Genomic DNA, 27,959 nt, shown 5'->3' with positions numbered 1-27,959 from the left:
CAGAGGTCCAGCGTCCTTTTAGTTTTGTCAGAGAACCGGAGGAGCTGCACTTACCATCTTTGATGCCGAATTGTTTGCGATCTTGCGGATGAGATGTGTTCCCAGTCTTAAGTTTGTCATCTGTTCGGACTCCCTGAGTGCCCTGCAGACCATGCAGCACTTGTACCCAGTGGATACGGTCGTCCAGAACATCCATGATGCCCTACTCCGCCAGCAACGGCAGGGGAAGGAGGTTTCTTTCTGCTGGGTGCCGGGGCACGTGGGTATTAGGGGAAACGAACTGGCGGATGTGGCTGCCAAAGATGCATGTTCCCTCCCTCACGTTGCTGAATGTGCCGTCCCCCTCCATGCTGTTACCTCCCTTTTGCGTTTTCGTGTTATGCGTAAATGGGAAGAGGAGTGGCTGGCAGTAGGTGAAAATAAGCTGCGTCTGGTCAAGGCCACCACGCGGCCATGGCGTACGTCCTACCAGTCCAGCAGGCGGTATGAGGTTCACCTCACTCGCCTCGGGCACAGTCCCTTAACGCATGGTTTTGTACTCCGGCGAGAGGACCTCCCAATCTGCAGTGCTTGTGGCGTCCAGATTACTGTCCGCCACATTTTACTTGACTGTCTTTTATTCTCTGACCAGGGGGCGGTGGTTTCCTTGCCACCGGATTTGCCCTCTATTTTGGAAGACGCCGCAACGACTGTGATTAAGGTCTTACGGTTTTGTGTCCTGTCCAATTTGTTGTCTCGGATTTTAGGGAGAGGATTTTAATGTGCTGCTGGGTGACTGGTTCACCCAGGTTTTAGGTAAGATGTCCGCCAGTCACGATTACCTACTTGTTTCACTTCGATTTCTGTTCTCATATCCTTGTGTTTCCTTTCCTTTTTTAGTGCGTTTCTTCTCCTCTTGTTTTGCCTCTGTATGTGAGGATTTGGAACTGCGTCAGGTCTGTGTCTTTTAGCCGTTCGCTGTCCGTCTTCGCCACTTCACCACATGTGTACCTGTTTCTCTGCGTTTGGGCGCTGATGACCACACTGTTTAGCGCCCGAAAACCTCAAACAACACACACGCACACACTTCACTGTTAGAATTATGCATGATGGCAGGTAACGTTCTACAGCCATTTGCCAAACAGATTGTCACAAGCTGTACGTGACTGATAACTTCAAATCACTCAGGTCCAGTCATTCTACACTCCTGGAAATTGAAATAAGAACACCGTGAATTCATTGTCCCAGGAAGGGGAAACTTTATTGACACATTCCTGGGGTCAGATACATCACATGATCACACTGACAGAACCACAGGCACATAGACACAGGCAACAGAGCATGCACAATGTCGGCACTAGTACAGTGTATATCCACCTTTCGCAGCAATGCAGACTGCTATTCTCCCATGGAGACGATCGTAGAGATGCTGGATGTAGTCCTGTGGAACGGCTTGCCATGCCATTTCCACCTGGCGCCTCAGTTGGACCAGCGTTCGTGCTGGACGTGCAGACCGCGTGAGACGACGCTTCATCCAGTCCCAAACATGCTCAATGGGGGACAGATCCGGAGATCTTGCTGGCCAGGGTAGTTGACTTACACCTTCTAGAGCACGTTGGGTGGCACGGGATACATGCGGACGTGCATTGTCCTGTTGGAACAGCAAGTTCCCTTGCCGGTCTAGGAATGGTAGAACGATGGGTTCGATGACGGTTTGGATGTACCGTGCACTATTCAGTGTCCCCTCGACGATCACCAGTGGTGTACGGCCAGTGTAGGAGATCGCTCCCCACACCATGATGCCGGGTGTTGGCCCTGTGTGCCTCGGTCGTATGCAGTCCTGATTGTGGCGCTCACCTGCACGGCGCCAAACACGCATACGACCATCATTGGCACCAAGGCAGAAGCAACTCTTATCGCTGAAGACGACACGTCTCCATTCGTCCCTCCATTCACGCCTGTCGCGACACCACTGGAGGCGGGCTGCACGATGTTGGGGCGTGAGCGGAAGACGGCCTAACGGTGTGCGGGACCGTAGCCCAGCTTCATGGAGACGGTTGCGAATGGTCCTCGCCGATACCCCAGGAGCAACAGTGTCCCTAATTTGCTGGGAAGTTGCGGTGCGGTCCCCTACGGCACTGCGTAGGATCCTACGGTCTTGGCGTGCATCCGTGCGTCGCTGCGGTCCGGTCCCAGGTCGACGGGCACGTGCACCTTCCGCCGACCACTGGCGACAACATCGATGTACTGTGGAGACCTCACGCCCCACGTGTTGAGCAATCGGCGGTACGTCCACCCCGCCTCCCGCATGCCCACTATACGCCCTCGCTCAAAGTCCGTCAACTGCACATACGGTTCACGTCCACGCTGTCGCGGCATGCTACCAGTGTTAAAGACTGCGATGGAGCTCCGTATGCCACGGCAAACTGGCTGACACTGACGGCGGCGGTGCACAAATGCTGCGCAGCTAGCGCCATTCGACGGCCAACACCGCGGTTCCTGGTGTGTCCGCTGTGCCGTGCGTGTGATCATTGCTTGTACAGCCCTCTCGCAGTGTCCGGAGCAAGTATGGTGGGTCTGACACACCGGTGTCAATGTGTTCTTTTTTCCATTTCCAGGAGTGTATAACCTGTGGCGTCTCTAGCTGCACTGCCTTAAGCGTCGCTTATCACTGACTAGAGAAATTTATAACTTACGAGGGGAGCCTGACCACCTTCTTGTTAGCTCCTCAGTCACACTCACTTTGGAACCCACGAGCCGTTCCTTCTCCGATTTCGTGCGATTTTTGCAACCAGCCTTCGCATAGCTCGACGGTCCCTGCCCGTCACTGCTTGAGGTCTGCCTGTCGTGCTTTATCTGTGGTGGTTCTTCGCAGTTCCACTTCACAGTCACACCACCAACAGTCGACTTAGGCAGCGATAGAAGGGTTGAAATGTTGCTAATGGATTTGTTACTCGGATGAAATCCAGTGGCTAGTCCACATTGGAAGTCACTGATCCATACTGACCAATCCATTTGCTGTTACTGTTTCTCTACTGACAACACGATACTCCCCATCCCCTTTCATACCAATGGGTGCGCATTTCATGACATCTAATGGTTAGTTCCACATTACGTATGGATGTCTGGATGCTTCTGAACAGACAATGTATATTATATCAGATTATACTAGTATCTTCACAACGTGCTTTCGGCATTCGAGTCTTGACTTCCCTCTAGAATGTTTACCCCTTCCACTCTCCCTCCAGTGCCGGCCGAAGTGGCCGTGCGGTTAAAGGCGCTGCAGTCTGGAACCGCGAGACCGCTACGGTCGCAGGTTCGAATCCTGCCTCGGGCATGGATGTTTGTGATGTCCTTAGGTTAGTTAGGTTTAACTAGTTCTAAGTTCTAGGGGACTAATGACCTCAGCAGTTGAGTCCCATAGTGCTCAGAGCCATTTGAACCATTTTTTTGAACTCTCCCTCCCCCTCTCCCCCCTTGCCCTCACTGCCATCCCACTAACAACTATTCCTCGATTCTCGACGTATCAGGATGTGTCCTATTAACCTATTCTTTCTTTTGGCAAGTTGCCTCATAAAACTCTTTTCTCCTTGACTCGAGTGGGTACTTCGTCAGTTACCAGATCTATACACCTAACCTTCAGATATCTTCTGTAGCACAGCACTTAAAAGGCTTCTGTCCTTTTCTTGGTCGTACTGTTTGTCGTCACGTTCGACTTCCATATAAAATAAACTTCAGACAAATAGTGTCACAAAAGACTTCCTAATATTTAAATTTGTAACCGATGATAATGTACTTAGGCCTATATTCCAGTTTTTCTGAAAATCCATTCTTGCTCCTGCCAGTCTGCATTTTATATACGAGTACTCTTTACTTTTGCCGTCATCAGTTATTTTGTTGCTCAAACAGCATTTCGTTTCGTAATCTACTCCCCTTATTATCATCTACCTTAATTGCACACACTCCATTATATTTGTTGTACCTTTGTTGATCTCATTCTTATAACGTCTTTTCAAAACGTTAACCATTTCGTTCAAGCACCCTTCCAAGTCTTTTGCTGTTTCTGATAAAATTATATCTCATAGGCAAATCTTAAAATTCTTTCTTACATGGCCCTGTACTGTAACTACTTTTCGAATTTACGAGGGCAGTTCAATAAGTAATGCAACACATTTTTTTTCTCGGCCAATTTTGGTTGAAAAAACCGGAAATTTCTTGTGGAATATTTTCAAACATTCCCGCTTCGTCTCGTATAGTTTCATTGACTTCCAACAGTTGGCAGCGCTGTACGGAGCTGTTAAAATGGCGTCTGTAACGGATGTGCGTTGCAAACAACGGGCAGTGATCGAGTTTCTTTTGGCGGAAAACCAGGGCATCTAAGATATTCATAGGCGCTTGCAGAATGTCTACGGTGATCTGGCAGTGGACAAAAGCACGGTGAGTCGTTGGGCAAAGCGTGTGTCATCATCGCCGCAAGGTCAGGCAAGACTGTCTGATCTCCCGCGTGCGGGCCGGCCGTGCACAGCTGTGACTCCTGCAATGGCGGAGCGTGCGAACACACTCGTTCGAGATGATCGACGGATCACCATCAAATAACTCAGTGCTCAACTTGACATCTCTGTTGGTAGTGCTGTCACAATTGTTCACCAGTTGGGATATTCAAAGATTTGTTCCCGCTGGGTCCCTCGTTGTCTAACCGAACACCTTAAAGAGCAAAGGAGAACCATCTGTGCGGAATTGCTTGCTCGTCATGTGGCTGAGGGTGACAATTTCTTGTCAAAGATTGTTACAGGCGATGAAACATGGGTTCATCACTTCGAACCTGAAACAAAACGGTAATAATGGAGTGGCGCCACACCCACTCCCCTACCAAGAAAAAGTTTAAAGCCATACCCTCAGCCGGTAAAGTCATGGCTACAGTCTTCTGGGACGCTGAAGGGGTTATTCTGTTCGATGTCCTTCCCCATGGTCAAACGATCAACTCTGAAGTGTATTGTGCTACTCTTCAGAAATTGAAGAAACGACTTCAGCGTGTTCGTAGGCACAAAAATCTGAACGAACTTCTCCTTCTTCATGACAACGCAAAACCTCACACAAGTCTTCGCACCCGAGAGGAGCTCACAAAACTTCATTGGACTGTTCTTCCTCATGCACCCTACAGCCCCAATCTCGCACCGTCGGATTTCCATATGTTTGGCCCAATGAAGGACGCAATCCGTGGGAGGCACTACGCGGATGATGAAGAAGTTATTGATGCAGTGGAATGGTACCGTGCAGGCATACAGGCCCTCATTTCAAGGTGGCGTAAGGCCGTAGCATTGAATGGAGATTACGTTGAAAAATAGTGTTGTGTAGCTAAAAGATTGGGGAATAACCTGGTGTATTTCAATGCTGAATAAAACAACCCCTGTTTCAGAAAAAAAAAAATGTGTTGCATTACTTATTGAACTGCCCTCGTATTCTTCGGTTTCCTTTATTGTTTTCGCTATGTGAAGACTAAGCAACGGTGGGGATTGGCTACAACTCTGTCCCACTTTCTTCTCAACCGCGTCTCGTTAATGTCCTTTGGCGCTTCCACAGAACTGGTTTCTGAACAAATAATAGAAAAGTTCCCGCTCCCTGTACTTTACCCGCCAAAATTTCAATGAGTGTATTCCAGACAACATTGTTCAAAGGATTTTTGCTAAATCTTCTGATACGATAAAAGTGGCCTACTTCCATTCAGCCTATGTTCCAAAATAACTAGTAGGGTCTACATTGCTTCGCACGTTCCAACATTTCCCATGAACCCAAACTAATATTCCCCCTGGTCAGCTTCCTCCGGTCGTTCACTCCTTTTACAGGAAATTAGTTTACAGCCGCGACAAGTTACACTGATGATTCCGTAAGACTCAGACTTGCCTTCCCCTGATTACATTCTTGGGATTATTACATTCTTGTTTAAGTCTGAGGGTGCTTCGCCTCTTTCATATATCCCACTTCAACAGACGGAACAGTTGTGCCACGACTGGTTCTCACAAAGATCTTAATTCTGTGATTACTACCGCCAAATAAATGGAAATAAATTCACTACATTATTTTGTACAGGCTGTGACGACCAGTCGAAAGAACTTCATCTTCCTACATCTGTTTCCCTCAAGCCATCTTATAGTGGTAAAAGAACAACATTTTCTAGATACCTTTCATTTCAGTTATGGAAACAAGACAAGAGGGAACTTAGGAATCGCGGAAGGGCTATGCCGAGATGGAAGGCTACTCCAGAGCGTCGATTACAGAAAGCGGATGCTTCTAGTGGGTCGCAGAGGAAGCTTTCTGTTTTCTCGTAGAACAACCCTGACGTGTTTCGTGTGGCTGGTGCGTACGCGCAGGCGTTGCGTTGGTGTGAGACCTTGGAATTTTTCTGCCCGGCTGTGAGTGGGCGTCAATCTACACAGGTCAGAGATTACGGGGCACGTACGGACAATTCGATATCGTTGAGTGTGGAAAATATTTGATGAGCGAGGGACTCTCTGCAGATAAAATCCGGCGGCGGTGTCGTTTATAGCCGCGTTATCTATGTTCTCGCCTTTCGCAAATCCTAGCAGGCACGTGGCATTTTAACGTCTCTGATTACTGCGGTAATGAGTCTCATCCCTGTCTAGTCATGTCGAATTATACTATAGTTACAGTACAAGAGGATAATAAACACAGATTTATAGTGAATGTAATCGCGGTTAATGCTAATGCAAATTCCAGTAATGTATGGCACCGAAAATTTAGCAGTTCAAATAATAATTTTGGATTCTTTTGCAACTGTGTCTAGTCCTGTTTGGACCAAACGCGTCTCACTTTATTTAAAGCATCTTCTATGATCACTGTAACAATTGACGCCTTGTCTACAAATCTCTTTCACAAGATCACGCTCAAAATTATTTTTATATTGCTAATGTTTTTGGCAACTACATTCTTTCCACACGTTCTTCAATACACAGGCTTTTGTTTTCTGACACACAATATTTTCTCGTTATCATGTGAATGTGAACACATGAAAACATGTAAAAAAAACTGTGGAACGATATCTTGGAAAAGAACACTCGGATTTAGGAAGGCACGTTCATGTACAGGTAATATATTTATTGTTAAAAACTGATAAATAAAAGAAGGGAATTAAACCGTCCCCTGCATGTGGTATTTTTAGCTCATGAAAAGGACTATGATAGAGTTAAAACACGTACGCCTTAGTGAATACTGGAAATTATCAAGACCCAAGTAATTTAATCAACGGATTAAAACGTTTACACCAATCAGCATACATCAGAATGAAATTAGAGTATGCAGAATATACAGAAATCACAGAAATTAATGATGGGCGTAGGGACAAGGATGTGGTCTAAAACCATTGTTATTTATTACCTTTTTGGGGCAAATAGTCGAGGAACGCAAAGCAAAGGAAAAACCTCCCTGGTGTAAAAATAAACAAAAGCGCAGTGTTTCAAACATTATCATCTGTAGACGATCAGATACTAATGACTAAAACCAAAGGTTATTTACTGAGGTCTGCGTAAAAATTCGAAACATTAACACACCGGAGCATAAGAGTTTTTGTAGTTACATATTTCAACCCGAGGTCACGCAAGTAGTATCTTTACTTGTTTCAACTTATTACCAAGTCCTTCGGTATGGATGCAACAAAAAAGAAAAAAGAAACCGTAATGTAAAGGTAACATATAATAAACGTAGCTGTGATGTGATCAAAACAGAAACATAAGAGGGACTGAAAAATACTAGGAAACTAAATTATAAATCAAATTAACTTCTGAACACAATAATTCGTACTTGAATACGTCACGCAGTAAATCGTTAACTAAAGAGGCCCGTAAATAAGAGAATGTAAACATCTCTGCTCTCTGATTATTGTAACAGAAGGCTATAGTTGACATCCTAAATAGCACGAAGTTGGTAACGATACCATTTATGTGATTCAGGATGAGAAATAGAATTAAAACCACAATTACAAGATCGTCACTGTTTCACTAAGGCTGGGTACAATAGGAACATTTCGGAAATTAAAACAAAATCAATTACTGTAACTGGAAAACCTTTAATGGGTAAAATCATGTCCACCAAAGTCGCACTGAAAGATTTAGATAATTCAACTAGAAACTGCAATTTCTCATCCACAGTAAACTGAGAGACATAAGCAGCAGTGAAGGTTGCTTTACTCTGTGATTAACCTAAGTCCTAAGACTGTTTCAGAAGGGTGAGTATGACACTTCTTGAAAAATAAATCTGCCTTAAAGAGGCTAACGACTTTATGAAGCAACTTATTCACATGTAAAGGCTTTGATAAACAGCGGAACAATGATGTTTACACGGATGCATGTGATTGCTGCTGCCGTTACGGAATTGACGTAAATTTAGATGTTATCTTCGGGCTCAGTGCATTAATTCATTGCGCAAGCGCCAGAGATACGCTCGTGTCTTCACTGTTCGGAAAATAAGGAAGTTACCGATTACAGCAACAACGGTGCACTTGTTTTAACCGAGGAACAGAATATTCAATTTTAGTTACACTGCATAGTCTAATGTTGGCATAATACGAGTATGTTACAGTAGGTTATGATAACATGTTGTCAATGGATCAGATCTCATTCGAACGAGAGTATATCAGTTTTCAGCTAAATTTCCTCAGAAAAACATTTTATTGTTTATACCTAATCTTTTGAAACAATTTAATCCACGTTTGATATGAGAATCTGCGTAACTGCCTATGCAGCATTAATGACGACATGTATTTATTCATTCTGTCATCATGGATTTTCAAGTACTGCTCCCATGCCCGCATAAAGTATCATTAAGGAAGTCTGGCTTCAAGCAAAAAACAGATGAATGTTTGTCTTCACAAAAGATATGACATTCTCAGAGGGAATTTGTTAATGTACACTAAAAATACAATAGTAGCAATATTTTGTCAATTCTGAACATTTGCGGGACAAATTTGGTTATTGCTACTGTTTACATTATAGCTATGTCTATTGTATGTTACCTGTAGATTACGGTTTCTTTTTGTTGTTGCATCCATATCCAAGGACTTGTAACAACGCATTACACTGAAGTATTTTTTCGTGTAGAGCAAATGAATAATACATACACATCAACAAAAAAAACAAAAAAATCAAGTAAGTGATACCTAAAAGCTTAATAAAACATACCATAATACTTAGAGCAGGCCCACTGTCATAAAAAAGTAGACACACACTAACTTTTCTTCCTCAATATACGATTTTACAGTTCTAGGTACAATTTTAGGATAGAGGTGTTTTATGAGCGTATTCTAACATTCTGCGTGGTGTCTGTTTGTTCTATACCATGTCTCCCTACCACTTTCGCGCAACGACGCTCTGAGCGTGTTTTTTAGGGAATTGACTAGTTTGAACCTGGGACCTGTTGCTGGTAAGGAGACGTCAGACCACACATGACATGTAGAATTCAGAACAGTTCAGTGAGACTAGCGATGATATAACCAAATACTTAATGATTTCAGCGTCAGCTCCACTGCACTCCCTGTAAAAGAATCTTAATACTAACTAAATTTAGTGGAAGGGGTTCAAGGCTTTCCTATTTTTAGTTAGCTGGTAAAATAACGTCGAAAAAGCAGTTAAGTTTACCATTGGAAATTTTATTCTACTCACAAAACATTGTTTATAAATTGCACTATTGATAAAAGGAAATGTTTTAATACAGGATGGTAAAAACCAACTGCGTTCAACAAAAATGTGAACGAATATTCCATGATTGGGTTTCCAAGTTCTACAATGGATCGAAAGATGACCTATGCCATATCACATCTATAATCTAGGTTTAAATTAAGTTTCACAAAAGAGAAAACTATCAAAATGGTCTACAGTGACCCTCAATTATCTTTAATTACTTATCTAACTTGTCGTAAATTACAGTGGCTGATGTGGCTTCTCAATAACTATATAACAGAAAAATCATCGCGTTTCAGATTTTTACTTCAAGTGGTAAATGTGAACACCATGAGCTTTGATTGACGATCGACACTAGTATTACGCAAAAAGGGGATGTAACAGATGAGACTTCTGCAGTTCTGAGTGAAGCCTTATGCGCTCAAAATTGCGGCATCACGTGCGTTCATTACCTTGTCGGTGTTCGTCAGGGGGCGGCGGCCAGCACAGCTCCGCTCACTTCGCTGTCTCGGAAGCAACTCATTCCTAACTTCTCCTTACTACAATTTACCGAAGTTGGTGTAAAAAAAACTATCTTGCTGTGTTTTCATCTGTCCAATCAGGGTCTCAATGTTAACCTTAAGCTCCACCTACAAAAATTCTGTCTATCCAATGAGAAACGTTATACTTTTCGTGGTGGGGCAATGTTTTTAAAGTTTGCAACGTAACAGAGACGCGAAAAAGTCTCACGCTAAAACTTGCGGCTGGTGTGGCCCTTTTAGTGTTATCGTAAGATCTATACTGTTCTCCTGGAGGGCTCTAACTTTTAACATGGGCTAGGGGGTGGTCCTAGCGGTTAGCTGGCGACGTGGGTGTCCGTCCCTTATCGTAGGGCCTTCCAGCTTAACACGGTTCTGCTCTCGGCTTCTGTTCTCGTTTCTCCCCTCGGAACTGCGTCTGTCTCACGGTGGGAAGGTATGACATGCATTTAGGCATTCTTGTGTTAGTCTGTGGTATTCCATTTGGTCACTCGTTACTCATATTACTTTGGTTAATTTAATGTCACGATTTATTCGGAGCTGTGTGACATACTACTGGATTTGCTTATCATGTCAGGATTTTCATGGAAGGTGTTGGATTTGCCTGACACCTTACAGTATGTATGTTTCCAATGAGACAGATACAAAAATTACTGGCTGATCCCAGATGAGACCAACGTATTTGACGATACGGGTAATAAATAGGGTGCGGCTAACTTTCTGACAACACAAAACAATTATTCACTAATCTCCTAGCATGTACACCCACCTATATCTGCACGAATAAGAAAATGTAAATTAGAAACTCACTGTTCGTAGGATTTATGAATGCGTGGTTGGATTTTTAAGTTTTGGCTATGCTACTAACTAGAGGTTAACCAACGTACCTGTGACATTAACACTAAAAAATTCAATCGAAAACTTCAAATAAATGCACACAGGAATTTGATGTGAAAATAATGTTCACTACTAACACCATTTTAAATTTTAACAAAAATGAGTTTATTCGATCACTACGACATTTACCACATGTTAATAATGGTTTAACAATGAATTAATTAACATCAGAGCGAGGGAACAACTAAAATGTAACAGTATCTCATGCTCACGCAAACTGTCGTAAAATAATCAAAGTTCCCTTAGGACGACTTTAAAGATAAAGCTTCACAACTGCAATCATTAAAGCATTTTTATTTCCAAAAATTTGTGAAATGACGAAAACAGAGTTTGTATGTAGTAATTTTCCCTCTTGCTAATCCAGTCCGTAAAGATATTTTACACCTTTGCAGATCGAACTAGTACTTCCGGGTTGTATGTCAATTCAGACGCAAAGTACCGACCTGGATGTAAGCCATAAAGTTTCGACGTACATCCTGAATTAACTACTGGCAAATCGCTATCAGGCATGAAAGTACAGGTAGTAGCTGTTCTAATTAGTAACGTAATGTACTCTTATTATTACACAGTTTGATTGCAACAGAAACTATTAACTCTTAATTTTTAGATTTATTCACTAGCAACAACCAGAGAATTGCAAAAAATCCTGGCAGAGGAACATTCGTAACTGAGCGTTATAGCAGAGGTTCAAAATAACGATTCAGTTATAAGGTTCTTTTTATTTTTCAATAGTTAAAATACGACCATCATCAGGTCTTATAACTTTGTACCGTGACCCCGATCGCCGCCGTGGATGAGTACAGGACGCGACGTACCACCACCGAGGGCAGAGCAGACAGAGTTACTACTTAGGTGTATGGGGTAAACCTTTTTTATTTTTTGACATAGTCTCCTTTCAGCCTTAAACACTTTGTCCAACGCTGTTCTAATTTGTTGATACCTTCCAAATAATAGGAATTGTCCAAGTCTGTAAAATACACTACTGGCCATTAAAATTGCTACACCAAGAAGAAATGCAGATGACAAACGGGTATTCATTGGACAAATATATTATACTAGAACTGACATGTGATTACATTTTCACGCAATTTGGGTGCACAGATCCTGAGAAATCAGTACCCAGAACAACCACCTCTGGCCGTAATAACGGCCTTGATACGCCTGGGCATTGAGTTAAACAGAGCTTGGATGGCGTGTACAGGTACAGCTGCCCATGAGCTTCGACACGACACCACAGTTCATCAAGAGTAGTGACTGGCGTATTGTGACAAGCCGGTTGCTCGGCCGCCATTGAAAAGAGAGAATGTGCCGGCCAGGGCAGCAGTCGAACATTTTCTGTATCCAGAAAGGCCTGTACAGGACCTGCAAAATGCGGTCGTGTATTATCCTGCTGAAATGTAGGGTTTCTCAGGGATCGAATGCAGGGTAGAGCCACGGGTCGTAACACGTCTGAAATGTAACGTCCACTGTTCAAAGTGCCCATCAATGCCAACAAGAGGGGAGCGAGACGTTTAACAAATGGCACCCCATACCATCACGCCGGGTGATAACCCGGCATGGCGATGACAAATACACACTCCCATTGTGCGTTCACCGCGATGTCGTCAAACACGGATGCGACCATCATGATGCTGTAAACAGAACCTGGATTCATCCGAAGAAATGACGTTTTCCCATTCGTGCACCCAGGTTCGTCGTTGAGTACACCATCGCAGGCGCTCCTGTCTGTGTTGCAGCGTCAAGGGTAACCGCAGCCACGGTCTCTGAGCTGATAGTCCATGCTGCTGCAAACGTCGTCGAACTGTCGGTGCAGATGGTTGTTGTCTTGCAAACGTCCCCATCTGTTGACTCAGGGATCGAGACGTGGCTGCACGATCCGTTACAGCCATGCGGATAAGTTGCCTGTCATCTCGACTGCTAGTGATACGTGGCCGTTGGGATCCAGCACGGCGTTCCGTTTTACCCTCCTGAACCCACCGATTCCATATTCTGCTAACAGTCATTGGATCTCGACCGACGCGAGCAGCAATGTCGCGATACGATAAACCGCAATCGCGATAGGCTACAATCCTACCTTCATCAAAGTCGGAAACGTGATGGTACGCATTTCTCCTCCTTACTCGAGGCATCACAACAACGTTTCACCAGGAATGCCGGTCAAATGCTGTTTGTGTATGAGAAATCGGTTGGAAACTTTCCTCATGTCAGTACGTTGTAGGGATCGCGACCGGCGCCAAGCTTGTGTGAATGCTCTCAAAAGCTAATCATTTGCATATCACAGCATCTTCTTCCTGTAGGTTAAATTTCGCGTCTGTAGCACGTCGTCTTCGTGGTGCAGCAATTTTAATGGCCAGCAGTGTAATAGGAATTGTCCAAGACAGCAAAACAGCTACTAGTTGGTGCAATCACCTCCTCGTTTGAATAAAATCTTTGTCCCGCCAGTCATTTCTTCAGGTTGGAGAACAAATAGCAGTTCGAGGGAGCCAAGTCTGGTGGATAGGGGGGATGTGAAACGAGTTGGATTCCTATTTCCATTAATTTTGCGACCACAACTGCTGGGGTGTGTGCTGGTGCATTGTCGTGATGGAAAAGGACTTTTTTGCGGTCCAATCGCCGGCGTTTTTCATGCAGCTCGGTTTTCAAACTGTCCAATAACGATGAATAACATTCACCTTTAATAGTTTTACCCTTTTCCAGATAGTCGATGAGGATTATCCCTTGCGAATCCCAAAAGGTTGTCGCCATAACCTTTTCGGCCGAAGGAATGCTCTTCGCCTTTTTTGGTGCAGATTCTCCCTTTGTAACCCATTGTTTAGATTGTTTTTTGGTCTCAGGAGTATAGTAATGTATCCATGTTTCATCCACAGTGACGAAATGACGCTTTAAATCCTGCGGATTCTTCCTGAACAGCTCCAGCCACCCTTGCAACACTTCACGCGATTCCGTTTTTGGTCAAGCGTGCCGCAGTCGCGGAACCCATTTTGCGGATAGTTTTCCCATGTCCAAATGTTTATGCAAAATGTTATATACCCATTCATTCGAGATGCCCACAGCACTATCAATCTCACGCACCTTAACTCTTCTGTCATCCATCACCATATCATGGATTTTATCAATGATTTCTGGAGTCGCAACCTCCACAGGGCGTCCAGAACGTTCAGCATCACTGGTGCCCATATGGACACTCCAAAAAATTTGAAACCACTTATAAACTGTTGTAATCGAAGGTGCAGATTTTTTTTTTCCTTTATTGTGTTTCGATTCCCCCCGAAGGGCGTGGGCTGGCAGCAGCTTAGTACACCGCTCTTCAGTCTACATACTTTGTTTTAAAAAGATGAACATAATAATAAATAATAAAAACAGGCGATAAAATCGGTGACTTAAATGGTAAAATGGCGGAAAATAGTGAAACTTAAAACATAAAACAAAGGGTTGATGATGCTAATAAAATACATATGAAGCAGACAAGTAAAAGAATAGACATACAATTAAAAAACACGACGACAGTCTGGTTTCTGTTCGCAAGAGACACAAAATTTACACCCAGCAACAGCATGGTTTCTGTTCGCAACACTTTGGTAAGACGAACAACACTGAACATTCTCTTGAACACTGCACTAAAAAATTGGCACAAATATGATATACCACCGCCAAGGGCAGATGGGGGGAACCTGGACAGATGACAGGAAAGGAAAAGGGAGGGAAGGAGAGGAAAGACGAAGTGGGGAGGAGGAGGAAAAGGAGCTGATGGAGGACGAGGGGGAGGAAGAGGGGGGCGGGTGCTGGGCAGACGTGACAGGGAGTGGGGAAAGGCAGAGGAGGGTTATACAAAATGACTCGGGGGGGGGGGAGGCAGAGAGAGGTTAGGTGGGGAGAAAACTGGATGGAAGGGGGAGAAGAGGGAGCCTGGGGAAAGGACAGGAAAGGAGGGGGGAGGATCAGGGTTGATAGGAGGGATAAATGGAGGGAGGGAGGGCACCATACGGGAGGGGGAGTTGACGGAAGCCACCTTGGGAAAGGAGATGAAGGGTGTAGAGATGGAGGGTAGGGGGGATACAACAGTGAAGGCGTGGCAGGGGGCGGGGGCAGGAGAGGAGAGGAGCAACCAAGGGGTGAGGGGGATCAAGGTGGCGGGAGGTGTAGAGGATGCGGAGAAGGTGCAGAATCACCATAATGTTTATAAAGCTTCTCTTTAGTCTCCTGAGGCGTTTTGCCTTTCATAAAGTAATGTTTAATCAGCACACGAAATTCTTTTTCATCCATTTTTTGGCAATCACCCGACTTCCTTGATTCACACGAATTCCAAAGACAAAGAAATAGACCAACATGGCTGAAATTTGGTGTGCGTTCTTTCCAAAGATGCTACTAACTAAACATGACGTCGATACAGCCCGGTGGTGCCATCTCTCGGACTTTGCACGCACTTTTCAAACGCCCCTCGTATAAGATCTAACGATAGGCACGTAAGAGCCCGAAACTGGTCGTGTTTTAACGACTCAAAAATAAAAAGAACCTTACACCTGAAACTGTATTTTCGACCTCTGCAACCAGACGACTGGCTATATTCATCTGTCTTCGAACATTTGCTAATGCTCTTATCTTCCTGTTTTCCAGGGTGAAAATGTTTGCTGGCCTAAGGTGCTAGAAATTTCGCGTGTTGCTGACTTGTGGTAAGTAGAATGTCTTAGCGTTTAGAGTAATATCTCAAATGATGATTTTTGACGGCTACAATGAAATTTTTCATCGCTGTAATCTGTTTTTTACTGTCTTGGGTTACTTCTTTAAACAAGAGGGTATCAACACTATCTTTTGATGAGTTGTTCGAAACAGCTATATGTAAAGAAATTTTCGTTTGATGTGTATCATGACTAATTTCACCTGTTATATTAATTAACTCGTGGACTGATAAATTTGAAACCAAGAGTTCACGTTATAGTAATAATAATTGTAATAACGGAGATGTCGTGTGTCTCAGCGGTCCGGTGCACGTCTATCAACTGGACTCTACTTCGGAGACTCGTATGTCCCGGAGCCAACTACACCCGATGTACCCAGGTCACCCGTTCAGGTACCAGCCGGGCGCAGCCATGGTTGTCTTAGGTTAGCGGGCGAGAACCGACGTATCCAACGTAGCAAGGCCATTGGCTTGCTCAGTTCGCAAATGTTGCTGTGTTAGTAGGTATACGCTGTACACTGAAGCATCAGAAGATGTTTGCTGCGGAACAATATACAGTACCAGGTGATCAAAAAGTCAGTATAAATTTGAAAACTGAATAAATCACGGAATAATGTAGATGGAGAGGTACAAATTGACACACATACTTGTAATGACATGGGGTTTTATTAGAACAAAAAAAAAATACGAAAGTTCAAAAAATTCCCGACAGATGGCGCTTCATCTGATCACAATAGCAATAATTAGCATAACAAAGTAAGACAAAGCAAAGATGATGTTCTTTACAGCAAATGCTCAATATGTCCACCATCATTCCTCAACAATAGCTTTAGTCGAGGAATAATGTTGTGAACAGCACTGTAAAGCATGTCCGGAGTTATGGTGAGGCATTGGCGTCGGATGTTGTCTTTCAGAATCCCTAGAGATGTCGGTCGATCACGATACACTTGCGACCTCAGGTAACCCCAAAGCCAATAATCGCACGGACTGAGGTCTGGGGACCTGGGAGGCCAAGCATGACGAAAGTGGCGGCTGAGCACTCGATCATCACCAAACGACACTCGCAAGAGATCTTTCACGCGTCTAGCAATATGGAGTGGTTCTAATAAAACCCCATGTCATTCCAAGAATGTGTGTCAATTTTTACCTCTCTATCTACATTATTCCGTGGTTTATTGAGTTTTCAAATTTATACTGACTTTTTGATTACCCAGTACTTACATAAGATTGTCTCAAGTTAGTTACGAAAAATGACACTAGGCCGTGACCTAGGTACAGGATCGGCTGAATCGCTTCATCATAAAACCTGAAAAATTAAAAACTGGTAGATGAGAATGCGGAGAAATGACAATAGTGATAAAATCGTGAATAGAAATGCATTTCGGCTATAATGACTGAATCAGAATTTATGTGCACGGTGAATATGACTTATTGGTAGGTTGACAGTCCTTCTGAAAACAATAAAACAAAACAGTGTGCATGAAGTCGACGTTTCATTCAGTTTCTTTCCATGCCGTTAACCCCAAGGTAGGGGGTGCGCCTTAAAATTGAGTTAGCTGTGAAAGGGAACGGGAATGAAATATGGCGCCACTTCTACCCCCACAAAGCGATACTATCGATTTAAGTACGCGGACTAGTCACATTAAAGTGGCCACCGCCTATGTTCGACTTGAACGTACAATAACAACTCACAGATGGCAGCACCAGCAGTGGAGGGTGTATAAAGCGTGCTGGGGGATGCGGAAAACAGTGCAGTCACTGTTGCAATGCGGAAACGGACCGATTTATTTGACATCCAAAACAGCAGGATAATTGGTTTTCGGGCCACGGGCGGAAGCATTCCCGAAACCGCTAAGATTACAAAATATCTGCGTGCCGCCGTGGTTAAACTATACCGTACGTGGCAAAATGGTGCCGTGCGAAACCGTAGCCGAGGCAACAGTGGTGCACCACGGGATATAGATGACGGAGGCGAATGACGGGTGCAAAGATGTGTACGGGCGAACAGACGAGAAATTGTTGAGAAACTGACAACCCGGATGAACAAAGAGGCTACGAACAGTGTCTGCTCAACGAACGTTCGGCGAACGTTGCTGCGTACCTGGGTCGGAACATTAATAGTGGCAACTATTTATTTACAGCTCGTACAGAATAGATACGTGTTTCAAAGCATTGTGTATAAACCGTTGCCAGCGATGTGGAAGTTGTAGGACACTCTTAGCAGTGCCAGTTGTGTTGACAGTTCGAGCGGCGCGGTCTATCGCCCGACGAATTTGTAGCAGTTCTGAAGCGAATGCCGTGAAGTATTTCCTTCAGTTTAGAAATCGAGTTGAACTTACGAGGACTTAAGTCAGGGAAGTGCAGTAGGTGGTATAGCAGCCCCGGCAGTCAAACAAACAACAGCTTGCACTGTACGTGCCTGAGCATTGTCGTGCAAAATGATGGTCAGGTCCTGCAGGAAGTGTCACCACTTCTGTCTGTATGCTGTTCGTTTTTGCTTCACAGCCTGTAACCAGCTTAGAGAGAGAAGTGATGACCCTTTCTGCAGGACCTGACCATCACTTTGCAGGACAATGCTCAATCACGTACCGTGCAAGCTGTTACTGATTTGTTTGACTGATGGGGCTGCTAAGTGCTGTACTACCTACTGCACTCCCCTGACTTACGCCCTCGTGAGTTCAACTCGATTTCTAAAGGAATCACTTCACGGCATTCGCTGCAGAACTGCTACAAATTCGTCGGACAATAGACCGCGCCGCTCGAACTGTCAACACATCTAGTACTGCCAAGACTATCCTACAATTCCACATCGCTGCTAACGGGTTAAACACAATGCTGGTGACTACTTTGAAGGACAGTAAAACTTTGAAACACGTATCTATTTTGTACGAGCTGTAAATAAATAGTTTCCACTATTAAAGTTCCGACCCCCGTACACTACAGGCCATTAAAATTGCTACACCACGAAGATGACGTGTTACAGACACGAAATTTAACCCACAGGAAGAAGATCTTGTGATATGCAAATGAATAGCTTTTCAGAGCATTCACACAAGGTTGGCGCCGGTGGCGACACCTACAACGTGCTGACGTGAGGGAAGTTTCCAACCGATTTCTCATACACAAACAGCAGTCGACCGGTGTTACCTGGTGAAACGTTGTTGTAATGCCTCGTGTAAGGAGGAGAAATGCGTACCGTCACGTTTCCCACTTTGATAAAAATCGGATTGTAGAGTATCGCGATTGCGGTTTATCGTATCGCGACATTGCTGCTCGCGTTGGTCGAGATCCAATGACTGTTAGCAGTATATGGAATCGGTAGGTTCAGGAGGGTAATAAGGAACGTCGTGCTGGATCCCAACGGCCTCGTATCACTAGAAGTCGAGACGACAGGCATCTTATCCGCATGGCTGTGCGGCCTCGTCTCGATCCCTGAGTCAACACTTGGTGACGTTTGCAAGACAACAACCATGTGCACGAACAGTTCGACGACGTTTGCTGCAGCATGGGCTATCAGCTCGTAAATCGTGGCTGCGGTTACCCTTGACGCTGCATCACAGACAGGAGCGCCTGCGATGGTGTGCACAATTACGAACCTGGGTGCACGAATGGCAAAACGTCATTTTTCGGTCGAATACAGGTTCTGTTTACAGTATCATGATGGTCGCATCCGTGTTTGGCGACATCGAGGTGAATGCACATTGGTAGCGTGTATTCGTCATCGCCATACTGGCGTATCACCCGGCGTGATGGTATGGGTTGCCATTGGTTACACGACCGCATTTTGCAGGTCCTGTACGGCCTTGCTGGACACAGAAAATGTTCGACTGCTGTCCTCGCCAGCACATTCTCCAGAACTCTCACCAACTGAAAACGTGTGGTCAATGATGGCTGAGCAACTGGCTCGTCACAGTACGCCAGTGACTACTCTTGATGAACTGTGGTATCGTGTTGAAGCTGCATGGGCAATTGTACCTATACACGCCATCCAAGCTCTGTTTGACTCAATTCCCAGGCGTATCAAGGCCGTTATTGCGGCCAGAGGTGGTTGTTCTGGGCACTGATTCCTCAGGATCTATGCATCCAAACTGCGTGAAAATGTAATCACATGTCAGTTCTAGTATAATATATTTGTCCAATGAATACCCGTTTATCAGCTGCATTTGTTCTTGGTGTAGCAATTTTAATGGCCAGTAGTGTATATGCCTCCAGCGCAGGTGCTTGCTTCACGCACCCATGCTGACTGCTGTCCATCGAGCACTAAGACTGGAATTTTCTCGCCAATACCAAACCTGGATGTCCACTGAGTGGCTATAGCTGGCCCTTTCAGGTGAATCATGTTCATCCTGCAAAAAGGAGGTATCGTTATGGTATGAGGAACATTTACTTGGCGTTCGATGCATGATATCATCATTCTGAAATGCACAATGGGTGCTTGACGACATTGACCATCCCTACATGCACTTCTTTTCCTTGGCACGGTGGCACCTTCCAGCAGTTCACAGTGAACGTGAGTGCTCGAAGAACACTTGGGTGAGTTTATCGTATCCCCCTGGTCACCACATTCCCCGGATAAAAAGCCATCGAGAATCTGTGGGGCCACCTCGATCGGGTTATTCGCGAGGATCCTCAGCCGAGAACCCTGGAGCAGCTGGCCACGGCAGTGCAATCATCACGGCACGACATCCCTATCGCTACTTTCCAGAACCTCGTGGACTTCTTCCCGTACGTCCGCTCTGCAAAAGGTGATTATTCAGGCTTTTGAACGGTTGTCACATTAATTGACCAGACCGCGTAAAAACCGATCCAGTAGGCAATGCTACTGCAATACGAAGTAAACAACTGACCATACATTAATATTATCGCTGCAGCAATTTAGTGCAATGAATGTGTTGTGGCGTAACAAGACAGCCACGCCACTCGGAAGTAGCCGAAAGGCACGCGTTAGCTCACGCAGGCTAGTAGATAGGTCTGAAACAGGATACGTAATGAATGCTATAAAGAAAAGTACGTAGCTCCTGGAATACTTAACTTTAATCCATCCTTGTGGTACATCGCTCTTGACGATACAAGTGAGACTCTTTAGATACAAGCTATGTAATGCTAATGGCGCCTTGCTAGGTCGTAGCCATTGACTTAGCTGAAGGCTATTCTAACTATCGGCTCTGCAAATGAGCGAGGCTTCGACAGTGTGCATCGCTAGCTACGTCGTCCGTACAACTGGGGCGAGTGCTAGTAAGTCTCTCGAGACCTGCCGTGTGGTGGCGCTCGGTCTGCGATCACTGTCAGTGGCGACACGCGGGTCCGACATGTACTAATGGACCGCGGCCGATTTAAAGCTACCACCTAGCAAGTGTGGTGTCTGGCGGTGACACCACAGAATGCTCAAGACAATAATATGCACAATATTAAAGAACTAAAGAGACTTCCTAACGAAGATGCATTAGTTTCATACTTAACAATCATATACAACCGTTCGCTCGACGAAAGATCCATACTCAAAGACTGGAAAGTTGCACAGGTCACACCAATATTCAAGAAAGGTAGTAGGAGTAATTCACTGAATTACAGGCCCATGTCGCTAACGTCGATATGCAGCAGGATTTTGGAACATATATTGTGTTCGAACATTATGAATTACCTCGAAGGAAACGGTCTATTGGCACACAGTCAACATGGGTTTAGAAAACATCGTTCCTGTGAAACACTACTAGCTCTTTATTCACATGAAGTGCTGAGTGCTATTGACAAGGGATTTCAGAACGATTCCGTATGCCTCGATTTCCGGAAGGCTTTTGACACTGTACCACACAAGCGGCTCGTAGTAAAATTGCGTGCTTATGGAATATCGTCTCAGTTATGTGACTGGATTTGCGATTTCCTGTCAGAGAGGTCACCGTTCGTTGTAATTGACGGAAAGTCATCGAGTAAAACAGAAGTGATTTCTGGCATTCCCCAAGGTACTGTTATAGGCCCTTCACTGTTCCTTATCTATATAAACGATTTGGGAGACAATCTGAGCAGCCGTCTTCGGTTGTTTGCAGATGACGCTGTCGTTTATCGACTAATAAAGTCATCAGAAGATCAAAAACTGCAAAACGAATTATAAAAAATATCTGAATGGTGCGAAAAGTGGCAGTTGACCCTAAATAACGAAAAGTGTGAGGTCATCCACATGACTACTAAAAGGAACTCTTTAATCTTCGGTTACACGATAAATCAATTTAATCTAAAAGCCGTAAATTCAACTAAATACCTAGGTATTACAATTAAGAACAACTTAAATTGGAAAGAACTGCATGGGGGCTTAATTAAAATAGAATGCAAATAATTTTAATTTCTGCTTTAGTAGCTGTTTGTCCGATTACGAAGTCTCGTAAACGGTTGGCCCTGACTAGTATTATTACGCAATCTGACTGCTTAGAACAATAACAAAGAATGAAATGGAAATTTTCATTAACACAATTAATTAATTAATTAAGTCCCCAGCAACTATAAAACCTACGAAACCAAAGCACAAGTGTAACTGTTCTGTGTGTGGGAGTATGACTCAACGTACGCATCTGGCACGGTTCTTCTTCAACAACACAAGAAATTTTAAATATCATTTATACTGAATTAATTAAAGGAAATAGAAATACCATAATTACTCAAGAAAACCAGAATTACACTCTAATACAAGAACACAAGCCAGATGCTTTGTTGACTGAACCTGTAATGACGCATTATTTAAAACATGGAAATAATGAAAAATAAATCAAGTTTCGTTACCTTCATATATTGACCAAAATCACTCTAATCATTACAATATATCTCCACACCGACTCGCTATTACCACATCTCAACAAGAACTTTTCAGTATCACATCTCAGCAAGCACTCCCTACTAGCACATCTGAACACGAACTGACTACTACGAGTCCTCGACAAGCACTGCCCACTACGAGTTCTCAATAAACACTGCCAGTGGAGGCGGCGGAACAATACTCTCTAGCGCGATCTCTGGCGCTGCGGCTCAGTGTAGCCACCTTTCAGAACACATAGAAAATGTTGTGGGGAAGGCTAACCAAAGGCTGCATTTTATTGGCAGGACACATAGAAAGTGTAACAGACCTACTAAGGAAGCTGTCTACACTACGCTTGTCCGACCTCTTTTAGAATACTGCTGCACGGTGTGGGATCCTTACAGGTAGGACTGACGGAGTACATCGGAAAACCGAGCGAGGTGGCGCAGTGGGAGGACGACGGTTCAATCCCGCGTCTGGCCATCCTGATTTAGGTTTTCCGTGATTTCCCTAAATCACTCCAGGCAAATGCCGGGATGGTTTCTCTGAAAGGGCACGGCCGACTTCCTTCCCCATCCTTCCCTAATCCGATGAGACCGATGACCATGCTGTCTGGTCTCCTTCCCCACAACCAACCAACCAACATCGAAAAAGTTCAAAGAATGGCAGCACGTTTTGTATTATCGCGAAATATGGGATGGATTGTCACAGAAATAGTACAGGAGTTGGGCTGGAAATCATTAAAAGAAAGGCGTTTTTCGTTCCGACGGAATCTTTTCACGAAATTCCAATCACCAACCTCCTCCTCCGAATGCGAAAATATTTTGGTGACACCGACCTACATAGGGCAGAACGATCACCATGATAAAATAAGGGAAATCAAAGCTCGTACAGAAAGATATAAGTGTTCATTCTTTCCGCGCGCCATTCGAGATTGGAATAATAGAGAAATGTGAAAGTGATTCGATGAACCCTCTGCCAGGCATTTAAATGTGATTTGCAGAGTATCCATGTAGATGTAGATGTAGATGTAGATTGTCTGTCCCCTTCTTGAGTACTGCTGCACGGCATGAGATCCTTACCAGGCAGGATTGACGAAGGATATAAAAAAATTTAGAAGAAGTGCAGCTCGTTTTGTATTATCACGAAATAAGGGAGAGAGTGTGACGGATTTGTAAGCGAATTGGGGCGGTAGTCACTAAAACACTGGCGTTTTTCGTTGCGGCAAGAGGAGAAATTTCAAATTTCTCCTCCGAACCTCTAAATATTTTGATTACTCTCACCTACCTAGTGAGAAATGGCCATCATAATAAAATAAGAGAAATCAAAGCTCGCACTTGTATCTTCCATACTGACAGAATAAAAAGTTAAAGAAATATTTAAATCTGATAAAAAGTATGCAATGCATTAAGAGAGTTTGCCTCGGAAGAGACACGTCAGAAATGCGATGACATGATGCGGTTACTAGTTTGACACACATCAAATTGCAATTACCTATCGTCTCATATTTCATCACCATTACCCTTCTTCTGCCATCGCTCTCTATCTTTTGGTGTATCAGGCCCCTGGTGGCCATTGTACATCGTCATTGTTTGAAAGCATCTTGACCATGAAACTACTATAATTTCCGCATAAAAGTTGGTAATGAGTACTGAATCGGATTTCGTATAAACGAATGTAGAAAGTACAGGTACGACACGACGCGATAAGCCATCCGTCGCTCTGCTCTCAAACAATTAGTGCACGATCATGATATATCATCCTGAAACATAAAAATCATACAACAAAATTAATGCATTCCCGCTAAAGGAATTCTACAAATGATTGCAGACACATTCAGCAGGAGAATTTATTTATTCATTTATTTATTGTTCCGTGGGACTAAATTAAGGAGAAGTCTCCATGGTCATGGAACGAATCAATACATGAAATTATAACACGATAGTAGAAACAGATAAAATGAAATATAAAAAACATATTCAGGCGACAAGTCGTAGTTTAAATAAAGAAAATCAACAATGTAACACTGGAATTTGCTTAATTTTTCATCTCTTCCAGGAGCTTCTCGACAGAATAGAAGGAGTGAGCCATGAGGAAACTCTTCAGTTTAGACTTAAAAGTGTTTGGGCTACTGCTAAGATTTTTGAGTTCTTGTGGTAGCTTATTGAAAATGGATGCAGCAGAATACTGCACTCCTTTCTGCACAAGAGTCAATGAAGTGCATTCCACATGCAGATTTGATTTCTGCCTAGTATTAACTGAGTGAAAGCTGCTCACTCTTGGGAATAGGCTAATATTGCTAACAACAAACGACATTAAAGAAAATATATACTGTGAGGGCAATGTGAGAATGCACAGACTATTGAATAGGGGTCGACAAGAGGTTCTCGAACTTACACCACGTATAGCTCTAACAGCCCGTTTTTGAGGCAAAAATACCCTTTTTGAATCAGAAGAATTACCCCAAAAAATAATACCATATGACATAAGCGTATGAAAATATGCGAAGTAGATTACTTTTCGTGTTGAACTGTCACTTATTTCAAACACTGTTCTAATCGCGAATAAAGCAGCATTTAGTTTCTGGACAAGATCCTGAACATGGGCTTTCCACAACTGCTTACTATCTATCCGTACGCCTAGGAACTTGAACTGTTCCGTCTCGCTTATAACATGCCCATTCTGTCTGATTAAAATGTCAGTTCTTGTTGAATTGTGAGTTAGAAACTGTAAAAACTGAGTCTTACTGTGATTTAGCATCAAATTATTTTCCACAAGCCACGAACTTATATCATGAACTACATTATTTGATAATGTTTCAATATTACACAGAAGATCCTTCACTACCAAGCTGGTGTCATCAGCAAACAGAAATATTTTTGAATCACCTGTAATACTAGGAGGCATATCATTTATATAAATAAGAAACAGCAGTGGCCCCAGCACCGACCCTTGGGGAACGCCCCACTTAACAGTGCCCCATTGGGACTGAACATCACTACCACTCTCAATAATGCGGAGAATTACCTTCTCCTTTCTGTTCTTAAAGTAAGAGGCGAACCAATTATAAGCTACTCCCCTCACTCCATAATGGTCCAACATCTGCAGTAATATTTTGTGGTCAACACAGTCAAAAGCCTTCGTTAAATCAAAGAAAACACCTAGCGTTCGCAACCTTTTATTTAATTCGTCCAAAACCTCACAGAGAAAAGAGAATATAGCATTTTCAGACGTTAAACCATTTCTAAAAACAAACTGTACACTTGACAGCAAATTATTTGAATTTAAATGCTCCAGTAACCTTGTATGCACAACCTTCTCGATAACTTTAGCAAACACCGATGGCAAAGAAATAGGTCTAAAATTGTCAACATTATCCCTGTCTCCCTTTTTATAAAGTGGCTTCAGTACCGAGTACTTTAATCGGTCAGGAAACCGACCACTCCTAAAGGAAAAGTTACAGATATGGCTAAGCACAGGGCTGACATACATAGAACAATGCTTCAGTATTCTGCTAGATACCCCGTCATATCCATGAGAGGTCTTGGTCTTTACTGATTTAATTATTAACTCAATCTCCCTCTTGTCCGTATCATGGAGGAGCATTTCAGGTAACAGTCTCGGAACACTTTTTTCTATGAGCGCTATGTGATTCCCTGTTGGGACCAGGCTTCTATTTAGTTCACCTGCTATATTCAGAAAGTGATTATTAAATACTGTACATATATGCGACTTATCAGTAACACGGACATTCCCACTACGCGCTGATTCTACATCCTCGACCTGTCACTGCAGACCAGCCACTTCCTTTACGACTGACCATATGGTTTTAATTTTATCCCGAGATTTAGCTATTCCATCTGCATACCACATACTTTTTGCCTTTCTAATAACATTATTGAGCACCTTACAATACAGTTTGTAATGGGCTGCTGCATTTAGATTTTGACTGTTTCTAACGTTTTGATATAATTGCCACTTTGTTCTACAAGATATTCTTATCCCTCTAGTCAGCCACCCAGGCTGCCTGTTTGTGCTAGTACCCTGTTTTGAACGTTCTAACGGAAAGCAACTTTCAAAGAGCACGAGAAAAGTCTTGAGGAAAGCATTATATTTATCGTCTACTGTATCAGCACTATAAACATCTTGCCACTCTTGTTCCTTGATAAGGTTTACAAAAGTCTGTACAGCAACTGGATCAGCTTTCCTAAAAAGTTGGTAACTATATTTAACATGTGTTGCAGCACAAAAATCTTTTAGACTTAAAATTTGTGCATCATGATCTGAAAGGCCATTCACCTTTTTGCTAACAGAATGCCCTTCTAATAATGACGAATGAACAAAAATATTGTCTATGGTTGTTCTACTGTTCCCTTGCACTCTCGTTGGAAAACATACGGTTTGCATAAGATTATATGAATTAAGGAGGTCTACCAGCATCCTTTTCCTTGCACAATCACTTATACAATTAATATTGAAGTCACCACATATAACTAACTTTTTGTATTTACTATAAAATGAACCAAGAACCTCCTCTAGCTTTAGCAAAAATGTTGTTAAATCGGAGTCTGGGGATCTATAACTAACAAGTTAGAAGTTTAGCTCCATTACATTTAACCACACCTGCACAACATTCACACACCTTTTCAGTACAGTACTTTGAAACATAAATTGACTCAAATGGGATGACGTTTTTCACATACATAGCTACTCCCCCACACCGCAAAGAGCTCCTAGAAAAGCTGCCAGCCAACCTGTAGATCGGTAAAGGAAGCCTCTGAATTATCTCCTTATTTAAGAAGTGTTCATATATACCAATAACTTCAGTCAACATCTATAAGCAGTTCACTAACTTTATCTCTAATACCTTGTAAATTTTGATGAAATATACAAATTCCCTCATTACTCGGATACCTAAGCTTTGTCGAAAGTGGTTCCTTTGTTAGAGATACTTCCCTTAAGCAGGAATACCTATCAGCTGACTTCAATCTAAAAAAGGTGCAGCTCTAACACCCACTACTACAGGAATTTTCCCATGAGTGATCCCACCACCCCCACCTATGCTGTCACCTATAAGCTTTGCCAACCTCCCCTTCCCATACCTGTTGAGGTGCAGGCCATGTCTAGTGAAACCCGTCCTGTTGATAGACTCCACCGACACCACTGAAATGTGACCCATGCCTTCTGTCATCAGCGCACCCCCAAGTCTCATGTTATTACGCCTGACCGCTGTATTAAGATGAGGCCGATCGTGACGCTGAAACAGTCCCAAGAAATGCACATTCGTGTTGCCAGTCTGAGTGGCTATCTATAATAATTATTATTCAATAAATGAAAAAGTACATAAAGCCCAACACGTACCTTCAGTCACTTCGCAAGAGACAACTGAAATGATTACAAGAAGAGGAAGTCCTCGT

This window comes from Schistocerca nitens, chromosome 7 (assembly GCF_023898315.1).
Source record: "Schistocerca nitens isolate TAMUIC-IGC-003100 chromosome 7, iqSchNite1.1, whole genome shotgun sequence".
In the NCBI taxonomy this organism is placed as follows: domain Eukaryota; kingdom Metazoa; phylum Arthropoda; class Insecta; order Orthoptera; family Acrididae; genus Schistocerca; species Schistocerca nitens.
This window is presented reverse-complemented; position numbering follows the sequence as displayed.